The sequence below is a fragment of the Ictalurus furcatus genome, chromosome 17, assembly GCF_023375685.1.
Source record: "Ictalurus furcatus strain D&B chromosome 17, Billie_1.0, whole genome shotgun sequence".
Lineage (NCBI taxonomy): Eukaryota > Metazoa > Chordata > Actinopteri > Siluriformes > Ictaluridae > Ictalurus > Ictalurus furcatus.
Window position 1 is genome coordinate 17,636,612 of NC_071271.1, and position 17,839 is coordinate 17,654,450.

A 17,839-nucleotide genomic window follows, 5' to 3' on the forward strand; every position below is an offset into this window, starting at 1 on the left:
GTATTGCTCTGCAGTCCTACAGTCTCTTATTTGATATATTTCTTTTTTTTGCTGACATGCTTCATGCATCAATGTTACCTGTAGTTATTTTTTTTTTTAAACTGCTGTTAAAATAGATTTTTATTACTTATTAACAAAATTGTCATAGTTTCTTTGTGGCATATGGAATAGAGGAATATATTCAAAGAACAAAAAAAAATATAGAAATATTTATATAATAACTCAGATTTCCATGCTTATTTGTCTTTTTATGAACCAGAATCCATCCATCCATCCATCCATCCTCTACTGCTTACTCCTTTTCAGGGTCACGGGGAACCTGGAGCCTATTCCAGGGAGCATCGGGCACAAGGCGGGGTACACCCTGGACAGGGTGCCAATCCATCGCAGGGCACAATCACATACACACTCACACACCCATTCGTACACTACGGACTCTTTAGACATGCCAATCAGCCTACCATGCATGTCTTTGGACTGGGGGAGGAAACCGGAGTACCTGGAGGAAACCCCCACAGCACGGGGAGAACATGCTATGAACCAGAATTTCAAAGTAAATCATAACATGACTCCAAGACCATGATTAACCCATGATAAGTCCAGTGCCTCCAACTGAGAAAACTGCAGGTTCCCCTTTCCCCCCGATCAAGTTCTCCTAAATGTCAAAGTATTCACTGATATGTACTGTAATAGTAGTCTTCCCCTCTTAGACAGTGAGATATTTTACCTGTAGCTTAAAATACTAATAAGACCTGTAAATCAAAAAAAGTGTTTTAGTAATAATTAGGGGTTTTAGTAAGTATGTACTAATCTGATAGTGAGCGTCTGTAGTAAGGTCAGTAGTGGTGTGTAATGCTGGACAGGAATATATTTTCCACTTCCACCTACTGAAATTATGATTGTGTGTATGTTGCCTGAAACGATACAGATCTAGTTTTTGAACACAGTACACAACTTCTGGCTTGCAGAAAACAGGTCTGGTTACTTGGAGGACGTTTGTACAGAATCAGTATTCATCATTGGCTAATATCTAGAGCTCGGATATCAGTGTCATTAAAGATGGAAAAGGTCCCAGGTAGCAGAGAAATGTGGGCCAAATATGGTTGAGTTTAGACACATAAGTGCGTTATGGTAATGGCAAGTGTATTGTGGGTCAAAAGTGATCAAGCAGTAAGCAACCCTTTTGGATCAAATCAAAACAGGCTCAAATAAAACCAAAGCAAAGCATTTTCAGTTTGAACTGAATTTGGTCTAGCTGTAAACAGTCTCAGGGTCTCGCTCAGAGGTGTAGCTACAGTATATAAAAATTTTGGCTTGAGCTGTGACGCTGTTTGGATGACTTTGTTGCAACAATGATATGTGCATCAGATGAAGTTAGATAAGATAAGTGTGAGTCATTATTGGGTACATTTCTGATCTGCTATCAGGAGTGGGATTAGTGGATTCTGGTTTTGGAAAGCATCAGCTCTCACACTACTGAGATTCTAGAAGTGGGAATTTTTTGAGAATTATTTAAATGGAGAGGTTTTGTCACTTTGCTTTGTTGCCATGTGGGCAGTCTTTGCCTTAGTTTTTTGACTCCGTGTATCCTCCAAATGCATTTTCCTTTATACAATATGTTCTATAAGATCCAGTGTTTGGAGCAGAATCATCAGGAATAGTGGATTAGAACCCAAATTGTTATTGGACTGTATTCTCTATATTTCACATGCAAAATTCCCTTTACTGCTGAACTAGATGAAGTCCTTCATGCATTTGGACAGTAGGGCTGGGCAATGTGACAATGATGCTGTAATGTTATTATGAGATTATATTATAGTACACTTTTCTGAGATGCATATTGTTATATCATTTATTACTTTTTAATGTTTTTTTTTTTTTTTAATAATTACAATCTGACCAGAACCAGAAGCAGCTAATTTGATGTTACAATTTGTACTTAATATTTTAAAAGTATAAAAATTTAAAAGCTTTACAAATGTATTTTTTTCTCCCTTTCAGTGCAACATGACTGTATTGCTGTCAATTTATGAGCAAACCTATATCTCTTGATTCATGCTTCATGATATTTTTGTCATGGTGCTAGAACAGTATCATTGACAACACCCAGCAATGTTCCTCTGGATTTTGGCTGTGCACTACTCCCTGGGTTATAATTATTATTATTATTTTGCATATCTGTCTGATTCCAGGTACTCGGACTAGTACTTGGAATCAATGTGTGAATACAGGCTTCAGCATGTTGAAGTGTTGAAAATCCTGAACATGTTTTGTGGGGAGTTGAGCAAACAGCGGGAACTCTGAAAAAAATGAGGTCCCATCCATATAATTTCTCTGCACTCTGATAGCATCAGTCTTCAGTTGGCTGTATCAAGCAGGTATTACCACCCGCTGACTGTAATCGCTAATGAAACCAGCATTGAGTTTATAATGCGCTAAATGATGCAGCCCACTCCAGATAAACACATCCTAAATAAACGATTTGGGTGGTAATTGCACTCTGCCAGGACGCCGTTAATAGAGTCAGCTCTGCTGATGAGAGGGTTAACTTCTTTTCCGAAGGAGCCTCTCACTGGCTCATTGCACTCTCATTTCTACAGAGATCTTGGCATTCCCTTGGTTATCAGTGTACTTAAAAAGAAAACCTAATTAGACCAAAAAAGGCCCTTTTCCCGTTTTCTCTAATTAGGTCCTTAACATAATTAGCAGGTAATGTTAATAATCCTCTTTTAAACTCTATTAAAAGGCTGTTTGAGAGTAAGTGGTTGAGGAGGATGTCTTGTGGGCGGCCACGGGCCCCTCGGAGGGCCAAAGCAGGAGACCAGAGAGACATGCTGGGACTACAGTTCATCAGGGTTGGAGTGCCACTGCATTATAGCTTTGGCCCCACAGGAGCTGCCTCATCATCAGACTATGTGCCCAGTGTATTAATATAATAGCCCCCCACCCTCCCCTCTCTCCTTTCTTCTCTGGGCAGCACTGGGTCTTCATCAGGGCAGACAGGCGAACAATAGAAAATTTAAAGAAAAAGCTGACATTTGTGTGACATTAGTAACAGCAGTGTTGCTTAACTAGGGGTGGAGTTAGAATCCACCAGGGGGCATTGTGTCTTCAGCAATGTTCTCCCAAATTACCATAAAGAGGTCTGGGACCATTGTCATTAAAGTGACTCTAGTAAAATATTCACATGGGCTTGGGAAAGTGCTCTAGGTTCCAGTGAGTGGTCTGTTGGCTTCAGCGAGGAAGAGGAGGATGAGGAAGAAACCGCCGGCGACCAGAAGAGCCCAGTCCACGTCTTTAATTAAGTATCTGAAACATCAATTTAAATGTAAATATCTGTGGTGCAGCGCCACTCATGCGTAAATTAGAGCGTTGGCCCGGCACATTTCTCTCACTCCCAACTCCCTGCTCACTTACTCTGACATCTGCTCACATCTGCCGGGCCCCGGGCTGTCCCCAACACACACACGCACACATACACACACACACACATACACATACACAATTAATATTCCTTTGCGAGTGTAAACTCATACACATTCTCTCTCTCTCTCTCTCTCTCTCTCTCTCTCTCTCTCACACACACACACACACACGATGATGCTGATGTTTGTTTGACAAGCAGCAGATTCCTCACACTAAGCACACAGGTGCTGATCATTCGGTCTTCACTTACTTAACACAGGCAGTGTGACTCAACTCAAATGTCTGGCAGGAAAGTTTCTAACAGTCTATACCAGTAAATTAGTGCACATGCTACATGGACCTCATTACAGTTCAATTCTCTAGCAGAACACTGGATGTATGGTGTATGTCATTTTATCTGACTGTTGGGTACTATATTCTGAGCAGTAGCCAGTTTTATTTTCTTACTGATGAATGGTCCTATTTTCTATCTGGCACTTGTACAGGGTCCTATCTCTCTGGCTCATATGAGGTCCTGTTTTCTTAAACGCATCACGTTTAATATGGACCTTTTTTGTGTGACATGGCCATATGGCCCTATTTCCTGACTGGTATGGGGCCAAAGTTGCTGCTAACCACTCCCTCTATGAGCCTTTAATTGTAAGTTGTAGTTGGCCAGGCAAAGCCATTAAGAAGAAAAAAAAAGGAAAACCCTGCTGAATATTGCTGATTGGTAGTTTAGGTGCCGTGCTGTAGTCCACCATATCCAGTCAACGAGAGCTACTTAGAACCAGTGCCATGACATACTGGCTCAGGGCATGAAAGCAGTGAGATGGAATATTGAAGGGGAAACTCAGTGTAAATTTCCTCTTCCTCCTGAGGAGTATCCTGATCCTGGTGTAAACTAAGCCTGGACCAATCACCTGGTGTTCGGTTCAGTTCGGGTGCTCATGCGTTCTTGGCCCATTTCAGAATGTCTGATCTATAGTCAGTAGAGCGAAAGTGCTGGTCTGTCTGTTAGGCCATCAGGACACAGCTCATAAAGGCCAAGCAGAGAGAGGGAGTAATGATTTTATAGGGCTGCTGGGGAACAGGCGGCTCCACTTACAAGCCCCCGAGGACCTTCATTCCCCTGCCCATATCCCTCTGTCCTAATGGCCGAGCCGTGGCCTGGTGGGCACAGAGGAAGCTGTTCTGTCATTTAGCTCTCTTAACCTGCGGCAGAGCTGATTAATCGGCTAATATTCAATCATTTCTGAGGAGAGAACCATGAAAAAAGGAAACTTTGAGTAAAAAGAGGGAGGGAGGGTTCATAATAATGTCTTTTGTGCTTCTCTAGATCACTATAATCTCTGTCATCTCATTAACTGGTGACACTCTTGTAATGACTTAAGAAAATCTTTACAGGGCTAATAGAAGCTTGGCATTAAGTCAGTACAGCTCTGCAGTGTATTGAATGGGCCTGCATATGACACTGAGCTGCTAGTCGAGTCGAGAGTTAAGGGTATTAGACTGACATATACACTCTGACGAACAATAGGAGGCTGTCTCTCAAAGCAGAAATGTCACGTCTTTAATAATATTGTGGCATTTCTCTGTAATGGAGGTTCAACAGCTTGTGTGGCCTGTACACTCACTACTGAACTTTGATTGCCTTCTAGCAGTTAAAACCCAGTCAGAATGAGTAGAATTACTGATAACTAGCTTTGAGTTTACTTACAAGGTTATATGTGTGTGGGTTATATGTATTATATGTTATAATGTTATATTTGTGTGACTGTTCAAATTTGGTGGCTGTTCATTACTGAAAGGTTGCATGGCAAACGCAAGAAGAAAAAAAAACAAAAAACTTGACCAAAACAGATCCTGCAGTCAATTTGCAACTCTATTCTAATGTAATAATTTATGAAAACCCCACATTTCCAAGTTGGAGTGGGAAAATTGGCCTGGACATGCTCAGGGAGAGGTGGGAGGGAGGAGACGGGTTGTTGATTGTTAGGTGCCAGCCTAGCATTGGTGCCCATTGGCAGCAGAGGATGCTTATTGAGGGCCACTGTGCCACAGCGAGGATTTCCCAAGCGCATTCAACAAACCGAGCTCTCTTCGCATCCTGGCATGGCTCCCTGTGCCCATTCTTAGTCAACAGGATTAGGCCTGCTTATTGCTGGCTCTCCAGGATCACCTACACTCCGCATTGTATGTGCTCCATGCTTGCTCGTCAGTTTGGCTACAAGTCTAACATGTTTTTCCCCCCCTGTCACTTGTGAATATAGGAGGATGGAAAAACAAATCAACCTCTGCCTCTATGACATTAGACTTGAATACATTAGCTATGCCATTTAAGGACTAAATAGAAAACAAATAAATATTCTGCTTTAGACTTGATTAAAGGCCCGTTTTAATTATAAGGCTATTATGTGCTGCTAGCCAAGAATGTTTGGCTACAGTTTCTGATTGCCTTTGTTCAGAGCAGAGTCTGGGCACTAGATCTTAATGAATGATGGAATGTTTGCACAATTAATTAAATAATAGGTTTGGCATTTTTGAGACAAATTACGGTTTGTTTTTTATCATATGTGGCAGGCTATTGTTTGTCGCTGACACACATTTTGAAGCTTCTGTAATGACTTTTATAGCCATGTGCAACTGCAATGGAAGTCAGTCAGCATGCTGTAGACTTCACACACAAACCAAACCTTAAACATTCTGAAAATTAGATTTTCTAAACTACCAATAGATAGTGATAGATAGTGATGTTATTATGGTTGTTTACAGCATTCTATAGTCCATCCATCCATCCATCCATCCATCCATTTTCCATGCCACTTATCCTACACAGGGTCGCGTAGAGTCTGGAGCCTACAGCAATTAGTAAAATACCTAAATTCACACTTCCAGGGTTGGGGGTTTGATTCCCGCCTCTGCCCTGTGTGTGTGGAGTTTGCATTTCTTCTGGGTACTCTGGTTTCCTCCCCCAGTCCAACGACATGTGTTGTAGGCTGATTGGCATTTCCAAATTGTCCAAATTGGGTGTGTGAGTGTGTGCGCGATCCATCCAGGGTGTTCCCCACCTTGTGGGATAGGCTCCAGGCTCCCCACGACCCTGTGTAGGATAAGTGGTATGGAAAATGGATGGATGGATGAAATATACAGTACATATAAAGGAGTATCATTTGTAATCATGATGAACATGTGCTTTGTCTTACTGTAGAAAGCTTTAAGTTGTTATAGAAAAATCAAAGACGAGTTACTGGTTCCAACCTGGAAGTGATTATTTTCCTATAACAGCACATCACAAAGTGTTTTATTATTTTATTCTATAATTACATTCCCTTACTTTATCTTGAAGTTAGTAAGAAAGAAAAAAAATACTTGTCATTTTAACAAGAAACCGCAAAGCCCTCTGTCCTGAAGACTTTTCCATTGTAGAAAACTTAAAGGAACAGCTTCATCCTTGACTGTTACGAATGTTTTGATTGTGTGGCGCATATGCCCTGTGAAAGACTTATTACTATAGAAACGATAATGTGTTAAAATGAGCACATTAATATAAACCTGTGACTTGCATTGCAACTGGAACTACTCTCAGAACTGCTGTTATATTGAATTAATCAGCATCTTCTGATAAATAAGATTCAAGAATTTCACAGAGCAGTGGTATAATAGATATTATAATTCTAAAATAATATCAGACAATAGACGTTCCCAATAGAATTATCTGGTCCTAAATAGATGTAACAATTGACTTATTTTATATAAATTGGTAAAGCAGTGCAGGTGTAAGTTGGTGGGTGATTTGGTGTCATTTTGTGCGGAAGTTTTGCTTAAAACTTAAAAGATAGATAGATAGATAATTCATATGTATGTATGTATGTACGTATGTATGTATGTATGTATGTATGTATCTATCTATCTACAGTGCCCTCCACTAATATTGGCAACCTTGGTAAATATGAGCATTTTATTTTTTTTTAAACCTGTGTTTTGTTTGCCATCCATGAGAGCAGAGTACTTTTTGAAAAAGGTCAAAAGGTTAAACAATAAAGACAATTTTTCACAGCTTTCTTTGCTCATATTTATCAAGGGTGCCAATATGAGTATATATATGTGTATATATGTATATACACATACATATACATACATACATAGATGTATAGACAGAACTTTGATATTATAATGATGATAAACATATGCATAAAATAGGTTTAATTTAGGAAGCTAAGATAATAGCTATTAGTGCACAAACTGTACATAAAGTAATATATGGATTAGTCTTATGCTAGGATTTTCTCTCAGATTTCATGTGGAGAAAGACCTCCATTATTTATTAAGGCTCACACTGATAATTTAAGCTCAGTGCAATAAGATTTTAACATATCTGCAAAAACTTTTTTGGGTTTTATTTTATGTGCAAAGGATATACTCTAGCACTATAACATTATTCCAAACCTGTGGCATTTCTCACAAAAGACACAAACATTGAGATTTGTAACAAATAACTGCAAACCACAGAAAAAAAAAAGAAAAAAAAATTGCTTAAAAAATGTACTAAAATGACACTTTAAAGAACAGAAACAGATTCCCATAAACTGATGCCTTTAAAATCTTCATCTTCCAGGATGAATCTGAATGGATCTAATCTCAGAAAAGGTCATAATGTACAGTAATCAGATCTGATCATTAACAGCTGTACGTATACTACAGCATTCTGTAACAACAGGCTTGAAAAAGCACCGAGTGCACTCTGGCCCTCTTCTGTTTCTCTGGTCATTCAGGACACTGAGTCTTTTCCATTTTGCTGCATTCATTTTGCACTTTGCCAGTGTGCTGGAGGAATGTGTTTGAATGTTATTGCGCATAAGTCATTCTCATGGAGCATGTTGAGAGAGAGCCAGCCTTGGGAAAGAGCGCGTGCTGGCACCACGCTGACCTTTGCTTTGGTGAGTGTTCCACTCAGAGGCATAGCTAGACCATATGCCAGGGCCACTCAGAGCCACTGTTTGGATTTTAAATTGTGTTGAGTGCCATTTGTGTCACATTTAAAATGCTAACGGTACAGAATGTCATTTGCGGAAACGGGGCGTTTGCTCCAGAAAATTAATTCGGCTTACTCCTGGATCTGGGCTCCTGTCTCCAGGCCAGTATTATGCTTCCCCTTTGACAAGAGTAATATTTAATGAATAACACTATTAATAACGGCAAAGTCTCAGGGGGATATTTCTTGATAATGGATAGGCGCAGACAAGATTTTGTATGAGTGAAAGGGTATTGTGAGGGGCTCTGTTTATTTATTTATTTATTTATTTATTTATTTTTGCCATCCTTAAAGAAAACAAGTGTATGTTTTTATGCATTCCTAAAGAGATGTTGTTTCCCCGCCCTTCCTTTTTTTTTGTGCAGTGTGCTAACCATAGTGTTGATATTCACTCATAATAAATATTTCCGTAAGACTCCAACGTTCACTGTTTTTTTTTTCCCTGTTTTTTTCAGTGCTTATAGCAGCTGCTCCGTGCAGTGCAGTCCCATTTCTCATTTCAATGCAAACCCATTTGTCTTACGTGAGCATGTTTGCTCTGCTTGAGGAAGACGGAGAGTTTGCACACACCTTTTGTCTTTTTATTATGTTCATGAGTGCATGTCTGTCTGCACGTATGTCCGTGTGTTTGTTCGTCTGTGTCTGGGTGACGATAATAATAATCACATGACTCAAGGTAATGTTCCATGAAAATAGCTGAGAGCAGTTTAATTATAGACTACAGGAGGAACGCTGCTAGTAAACTTGATTTTTGTTTTCATTAAAAACAACAACAACAACAACATAATAAGCAATGCTTATTTTCATTTCAGAAATCAGATCGGACGTTTTGCCTCGAACAAAGGAAATCTAATTCAGGCATGGCTGGCGAGTAAGAACAGGTACACCATACTTCATGCTTCATATACAAATCCAAATAAGAACTATCCATGCACTAATACTCACCATCTCCTGATGTTGAGTAGTTTCTCCATCCTGCTTTTGTTCTCTCTAGGATGTATATATTTTGTTTTTAGATGTATTGGCAGCTACTATTTGTTATAGAGTACAATACTCTGCATGGTCAGAGCAGGAGTGCGGTTTTTCCCTCTTCCATTATTTTACAGAAATATGGAGGGCTATATGTAATTCTACAAAACGTGGCTTGGGTATTTTTACAGGGTTTTTTTAAGCCTAGTTTTGGCCCTCCTGTCCTGTTTAGTCATGGTGCTGGCCACTGACCCCTGCATGTCCTTCACACAAAAGTGAGGACCACCTTATAATTGCGGCGGGCGGCAGCTTAAAACCGCCAAATCATAAAAGCCAAGAGAGAGCCAGTGAATTACGAGGAAATATGGCCTTCCTTTACAGCGAGGGCTGTGAATGAAGCCATAAAATTATGAGCAGTTTTTATGATGGCCCATTGAAAGGGGATGCTTGTATATTGATGGTTCACAGGCTGTATCCCTCTTCCCCTCGTGCTGGGGAAGAGCTGACGAGAGGCCCCTGTGTAACTATTTTTCATGCATTTAATATATTAATTATCCGGTAAATGTTCCCCAGGCAGTGCTTGGGATGTTGGAGAGTGACAGCTTTTCGATGAAGCTCCCCCACCACCCCATCATGCTGCAGTGTATTACGTGGGAAAGGTCGGCCTGGGGTTAATGTAACTTTTTATTTGCTGATTTTTCATAGGCCGATGGAAGCAAGGAGCAAGGCTAGTTTGGCAAAAGAGTGAGAAAGGGAGAGAATGAGGAAGGTGGTGTACAGAGACCAAGGCAGATAACAGCCAGACTGGCTTTTGTGTGCGTGCGTGTGTGTGTGTGTGTGCGTGCACATTGTGTTTGGACTTTTCTGTGCCTTGGAGTCACAGAATGTCTCAGCCAGGCTCCATCTTCTTCTATAGAATAGGCATTGTGAAAACCAAACACAGAAGAAAAGGTGGGGGAAAATAATTGCATGCACAAAGAAAGCACAAGCCATACAAATAAAATAAATAAGGATTTTTTTTTTTTTTAAATGGTTAGACTGATATTACAACAAACCGTTTTAATACCGTTTATAACTGTGAAACAAATCTCTTTTTACTCTTTTATGGTACTGATACCTCCCTGTTTTTACAAATTGGTTAAAATGGTGCAGTGATGCAGCATGCAATGTAACCATTAGTGTAGAACTCTTCCATTTGCCCACAATTAGGTAGCTGCTCTTTTTGATGGGAGAAATGTCTTTTTAATCACCATATGTAGCTGTGCTAATTCACAGGCTCTGAAGTGCTGTCAAGAAACAATTGAGTGAAGAGGGTCTGCAGTGATCAATTGTCTGTGGTCTCCAGGTGAAGTTCTCATTTTCTGCACATTCCAGCATCTGATTGACTTAATTAGACCGCCCCGCATTCTGCTGATTGGATGTAAACATTAATATGCCAGAAAATGACTTTCTAGATGTTTACGACGCTGTCCAAATGCAGGTTAAATTGATCAGCGATTGAGAATCAGACATTTTTTATTAGATTTGATATTGGACAAGTTGGAGATAACAGAAAAATAACACAAACAAGGCTATGTTGTTCACAGACTCTCGCAATACGGCTTACTGATTTTATTGGCTATGCTGGTTAATTCAATTCCACTATTTAAACTCAAAGTTGGGCTAAAACTTATGAGAAATGTTTGGATGAATTTTTGCTCCACTGTCCCTCTGTGAAATAGGAGCCCACCGTTTCAGTGCTTATAGAGTGGATCACCTATAAATCATAGTGTGATGGACTGCACAGGGTGGTTCGATATCTCATCACGGTGCTCTGAACCCTCGGTGCATTCAGACTACTTTGGACCTTCTGAAGGCGATGTAAAAGGCTTCATGTCTTCAAAGTCGACCTTTGCAGAAGCACTACAAAGCATAGATATGAGTCTCATGTGCTAGGCTGTGGACAAATTATGCATATATGCTATTGCAACACCAAAACTCCTCAACAAATGGTTTGGGTACAACAACAAAAAAAATGTGTGCATTTTGTGGTTTTAAGCTTGGCATGGGGATCTCAGCTGGATGCTGCCCTGCCGGAAACCCCTAGCTCTTCTCTGGCACCCGTGCAAGCTCCATTACCCCTCGAATGCCTCTCAGTGGCTCTGCTGTGTGCTTAAGCACCGGCGCTAGTGTAAACGACATCTCTGTGGCTGGAATGAGCTTTGCACAGTTTAATAGAGGTCCACAAGTTGACATTAATATAGTGGGGCTGGGCGAAGCAGGGAGCCACTCCCTCTCATGGATGGCTGTCTTAGATCTGTTTGTTAATGGCTGAATGCTCTGGAAAACAGCACTGACATGGAGACTGCACTGCTGCTCTAAGAAATGCAAAAAGTGCAGAAATGCAAAAAAAAAAAAAAAAAAAAATGATTTGCTCATTGTAATGACAGAGGGGGTTGGAGAAAAAATGGTTAGGGTTAGGGTTTGAATTTCTTCCATCCAGCAGATTGCGTGTGGAAAATATAATATCAAGGTGAGATTTAAGGATCTCGCCTCTCAGACATATTTAAAGTCAACCTGAAAAAGGTCAAAATGTACATTTGTAAAATCTAGTTTGTTTATGTTTCTGGGTGTATTGTGCATGATTTGTCAAAATCAATCACTGGATACAAACAAATCAGGCAAAATTAAACAGCATTTCCATGCCTCTAAACTTCTGAATGTTGGCTACATCACCATACAAGCATAGGTGAGATAAAAATAATATTTAAACCCTCAAACCCACCAAGCACAGCTACTATCGAGCAAAAATGCTGAGTCTGTTTCACTCAGACCCAGGTTAGCACGGTGTGGTGCCCTAGGGTGAACACACTTGAGGTGCCCCCGTCCTCCCACTTTACACGTAAAAAGTGAAATTTACTATGGCTATAAAGACCATCGATTTACACAAACTTATAGCTAAAGTACAGGCTCACCACACGTACAACAGAAAAATGTAAGACCCAACCAAAAAACCTGACACTAGAGATGGACATGGGCCTACAAATGCCATCCTAGCCCTTATTGATGCTCAAATCTGAATGCAAGTCACATGCCAATGCAACATGTCATGCTAAATATCATTATTTCCATCATAAATGCCCTGTATTAGGTCTACGTGCAAAACCATTACGGAGTATGTCTAAAAAATTCATTGCACACATGTACCAAACAAGCTAAGCCCAAGAAAGACCGTTCCAAGCAACATATTGACAGCTGAATTCAGCACTACAGAGACACACAGCAGCGAAACACAACACAACTGCGAAACTCACACTGACTTTACAAGCATCACTAATATAAGATATTTCAAAATTAATCTGTATAAAAAGGCCAAGAAATTGGTTTCATAGTCATATTTGTTCTAGAATAATCTCATAATGAGACATATTAGATACATTTGCATATATTCAAGATATTTTCAGTGGCTAAGGTATTATTTTGACTTTAGGATTGCATCTAATTTGCCTCTTCTTATAGTTCAGTTATGCAGTAGATTGTACAGTCACCACTGAACACTCCTTCAGTGCAGTTTTTTTCTACTTTTCTGTGTTTTTGTTTACTTTCCCCTTACATTACTCACTTATTCCTTATCACTGTCATGTGTCCTCTCAGCTGTGCATTATAAACCATGTCCACACTGTACCTCCCCTCCTGCTCAGCTTATCTTCTCTACAAACCTCCCCTCCTCTGCTCCCATACTTCCATCTCTCTCTACTCAGCCTGAACTCTCTAGTCCATTCTCTCTCTCTCTCTCTCTCTCTCTCTCTCTCTCTCTCTCTGCCTCCTGTTTCTGGGCCTGCACAGCCGTCACTCTGAATTATTTTCAATGAGCTCTTTTATAGTGTGCGCCAGATCTGAGCTCCAGCCCATCACTGAACGCCAGGCTCCAGACACGCTCTGCATTTCTATCAGCCCTGAGCCCTCTGCCTGCTATTAACCTCTCTCTCTCTCTCTCTTTCCTATTCTCCTTCACTCTATCCCTCTCGTTCTCTCACTCTCTCACATAATCTTCACCTCCACCTTTCTCATCTCTACCTCTATTTCTGTTTCTTCATCTGACCCTCTTCCCTCTTCTCATCTCTCTATACTAACGTGGCATCTATCTAGCTTTTTTTTCCTGACCCTTACTTTCCTCTCCTTCTTCTTCTTTTTCACTCATTCTATTGCCCCTATTCACTCTCTCACAGTGACTGACTCTTTCCATTCCTTGTCTTTTACAGAATAATTGCAAATTCCCTTCCTTTATTCCATCAGTCTTCCAACTGCAGACTGAAGATTGTAACTGGCTTAAATGTGTATTTTATGCCTACAAACCGTAATAAAAATAAACCATACATTTTGGTGGAATAAAAAGTGGGAAAACATTAAAAAAGAAAAAAACAACAACTATTTCTTCCATATGATCTATCAACCTAATATCAGTCCATGACTTTCACCTGTATAGCCACCTATGATACTATCATAAGAGTCCCATAACAGATACCATAATAAAACTATTGTAATGTCATGGTATAACAATCATTGTTACCATTCCATCGTAAAACCATGGCAGTGTAAAATGCAAATATGTAATAAACAAGTTATCATAAAGCACAACAGTAAAATCACGATATTATTATGATTCATACCATAGCACTGTTGAATTCTTAAATCCAGTTGGTAAGAAGATATTGAATACTTTCTATAAAAGCAGCTCAGACAGGAGTACTAGCTGTAATTCAAATCACTGATTTGTTGTGTGCATTCTAATATGTTATATGTTATAACTATAAATGGGTAAAAAGTGTGCGACATTCATTAATACGTTTTAAAAAATGATAATTGCTGATAAATTGCTGTCGTATAAGAGGAATAAAACACTTGACACTAAATAAAACACGAAATAAGACGCTGGATGTGCTGTTAATAGAAAATTAACTTCTGCATGGTAACAGCATCTTTCCATTGTTGCTTATTTTCCTATAACAGCAAGCCGTGTCTTTCACTGTGTTTTATTCCTTACTTAACATATGCTAACATGAACTCGCACAGTAGAATCATGGTAGTATCGTTATGCAAATTAAAGCTTGATAATCATAGATATGATGAAATATTAATGAAAGTAAAAGCATTTTTCTCATGGTGTGCGTAATGAAAGTTGTCCCGACAATCTTGGTGTGAAAGAAAATCACGAGTGTGTTCCGTTCTGAAAGCAGCAGCTTCAACAGGCATCATTTTTAACCAAAAGGGACTAGCAGTCATTGCAAATTGGGACGCCCCTTCAGAGTCACCCAACATTGTCACGTTTAGTACACGAAAACACAACCAAACTACAGTTTGCTAACTATTATTTAAGTGCTTGTTATAGCTAGTTGTCAGTTTGTCAGGTTGTGTTATGACACTGAAAAGACCTATGGCAATCTACAAACACTCTTATATCTCTTAAACTAAAAAGTAAATAACATAGCTGTCAAAGCAATAACATAGCAAAACTTTTATGCTTGCTGTGCTGAGGTGAAAAGAATTATGGGATTGACTATACCAAGAAGAATAAATCCAATGATACATTCAACTTTGGCCAAACTAAAGGTACTGCATTTGCAATTGGGTCAGTCCTTATCTAGCTGCCTATTTAATCATGATTGAAACACACTAATTAAGTGTGCTTGTGTACTTATAAGATTACTGATAATAACTATGCTAACTGCCCTATGATCATTGTACTCCTGGGCAGAACCACTATAGGCTTTATGGGGTGAAGTTTGATAACAGAGTAATTGTTCTTACTTCGTTTTATGTCTAATAAAGCCTGATGGGCTTTTTAAAAAAAAAAAAAAAAAAAATCATATCAAAGCATTTCTAAATGTACAGTGACAGAGTCGCACAACACAATTAGTCACAATTATAGCGGGGTGTCATTCTCTCCTAGTCGCAGTTTCTCAATCCACGCTATCTTATCAAAATAAAGCCCAGTGTGCAATGAATAATGCTGTCATAGGCTGCTTTCATCCTCTTGTATGTTTAAAGCCCCAAGAAACCTTTTTTTGTAATCACAAAACAATTTAAATCTGACCTGAATTAAAAACTCTAAGCCTCCATGTATAGGGAGTAGTAGTCTGCTTTGCTGTATTGTTTGAAAAACGTTAGTGCTATGGTTCTCACAATTGAAAAATCTCCACAAGACCTCTGGCCTGTATTCTGATTAATATAGTCTAATACTCATGTTGAGCACACTCAAACATGTTCATTCACACTCACATGGTGTCTGCTGTGTGAAGTGGGATTAAAAAAATAGGAATCTGACCAGTGATTTAAAACTCTGAACACTGGACTGGATTTGTGTAATTGTTGCAATTGTCATAACTTCGTACCTCTTCTGATTGACCCTAAGTCAATGAAATGCTCCACTGGAGAGTTTTCCATATTAGCTAATCGCGTTGTTGCCGTGCTTTTTTTTTTTCCTTTCAAAATGTGAAATGCGGGAGTGGAAATAGTACTGACAAATTATACTTAAGTGAAAGTAAAAGAAGTTGCCACGTGTAAAACGGTAAATAAAATTAAGCTAAATGTCATGTTTTCATACAGTATGAAATCAATCTGTTTCAAATGAAAACTGTTTATTGTTTTAAAGCAGCTATGCCATTTTGCCTGAAAATATCACGCACTCTCTGTAGATTTGCTGGTCATATGCATGACTAGTGCTATGTAAATTTATAATGAATTAATCAGTAAGTAAAATATAATGTTAAACATTTACCATTAATTAGCATTTGACTTGCTGCCAGCAAATTTATGTTAGCTAGTGGAATAAATGTGAGTCTGACATTAGCAAAGAAAAGAGGCTAACTTAAGTAAATATAGCCAGTTAATGTTAGCACATTAAGCCACACTTACCTCAACATGCTTTTTCAAACTAGATGGAGAAACCTCATTTTATACGAGTCTTTGCTGACTTCAGCATACTGAAACATTTTACCGAGGCAGGGCCTGGGGCGCTCATCCTCAAGGTCGACACTGCAGTTCGGTGGCTTATTCAAATTTACACAGATAGCGCTATCACTAGCTACATTCTGTAGCATGAGAAGGTCAAAGCAGTGATGAATTGACATGATTCTTGATAGTTATTAAAGTATATAGCACTTATATATTTATATTGCATTTTGTTCTTGGAAATATAATTAAGTACGAGTACAAATATTCAATTTTAATAATACTCAATAGTATAAGTAGAGTATAATAATGAAGTACAATTATGCAAGCATTTTAAAATCCATGCAGAAATATAATTTGGTAAGTCATGCTTCTTAATGAAACTAGGTATAGACTGATGTTATAGCCTTTATGTGAAATGATAGCTGCATGATCTTTCTCTTCATAGACAGATGTGGCTTTTGGATTTGAACACATGTACAGTGTACACTGATAAATGAATAGATACATAAATTTTTAACCATTATGCCCCCTTCCCCTCTTTTTCCCCCCTCTCTGTAGCCTGTGCTCAGCAGTATCTATCAGAATCCATTTTGGGGCGTGTCACCTGGTCTCTACTTTATGAGATGCCATATGTGTATCACTACAGCCTCCTCACTTTACTTGTCACCATCAAAGTGAGCAGCATGCATTTATCTATTTGACGTGCCACGCTGCTGTACATTAAGGCCAGTTTGGTGCACTGAACTAGAATTTAATTTTTTTCTGTCATGGAGTGTAATTCACCTATAGAAGATGATCATTTCAGTGTGCGTTCTTACATCCAGAATTCACTCAAGTTTCTACAGCATGTCAATCAATAACCTGAATGACAAAGTTGAGTGAAAATTGCAAAAATAAATAAATAAATAAATAAAATAAATAATTGAAAGGGAGGTTAACAAGTACATCTTCCAACTTCATATCTGTAAACAATCATGGCAACAGAAATGCACAATCTGTGTTTAAAAAATGGAGCTGTGCAGTGCAGGAAATTGCAGAGTACACAAAAGCGAGAGAGACGAGAGTGGTCCCTGTCAATAAAGGGAGGGATGATTACAGCAGATAGTCATATAACCCCCTTTCAGAAGCACTCCCCCTACTGCCTCCCTATGCAAAGAGCTTCTTCCTCTGTAATAACAGTTTACAGAACAACATTGTACTGCCACATAATAGCCGTGTTATAATATGCTCTAACAACTCCAATTATCCCTCTTATTGATTCAGCCACACATTTAATAGGAACGGCCACACCTCTTGCATTATGAGTCATTAAAGGTGTTGAACAGTGAAAATTTTAAATTGTCTGCTTCTAGTTCAGGCTGGATGTGTCCCTGACAGCATAATTTGTTCCCCATTCGGCCACCGTAAACATCACACAACAATCATTTCTCCCTAACGTTTTCTTTCACTCTTAACAAAAGTGAGACACAGTTTCAGGGAAAGCAGAACAAAACATGA

At 39.1% G+C, this 17,839-nt stretch overlaps 1 protein-coding gene across 1 annotated transcript in view; it reads left to right on the top strand.

The window, feature by feature from the left end:
• Positions 1-17,839, top strand: part of dhrs13a.3 (dehydrogenase/reductase (SDR family) member 13a, duplicate 3) — a 167,820-nt gene that overhangs the window by 69,203 nt on the left and 80,778 nt on the right. Inside the window, exon 6 of the transcript XR_008388293.1 lies at positions 9,253-9,321. The gene's annotated coding sequence lies outside the window, so the exon portion shown is untranslated. The remainder of the gene's footprint in view (positions 1-9,252; positions 9,322-17,839) is intronic.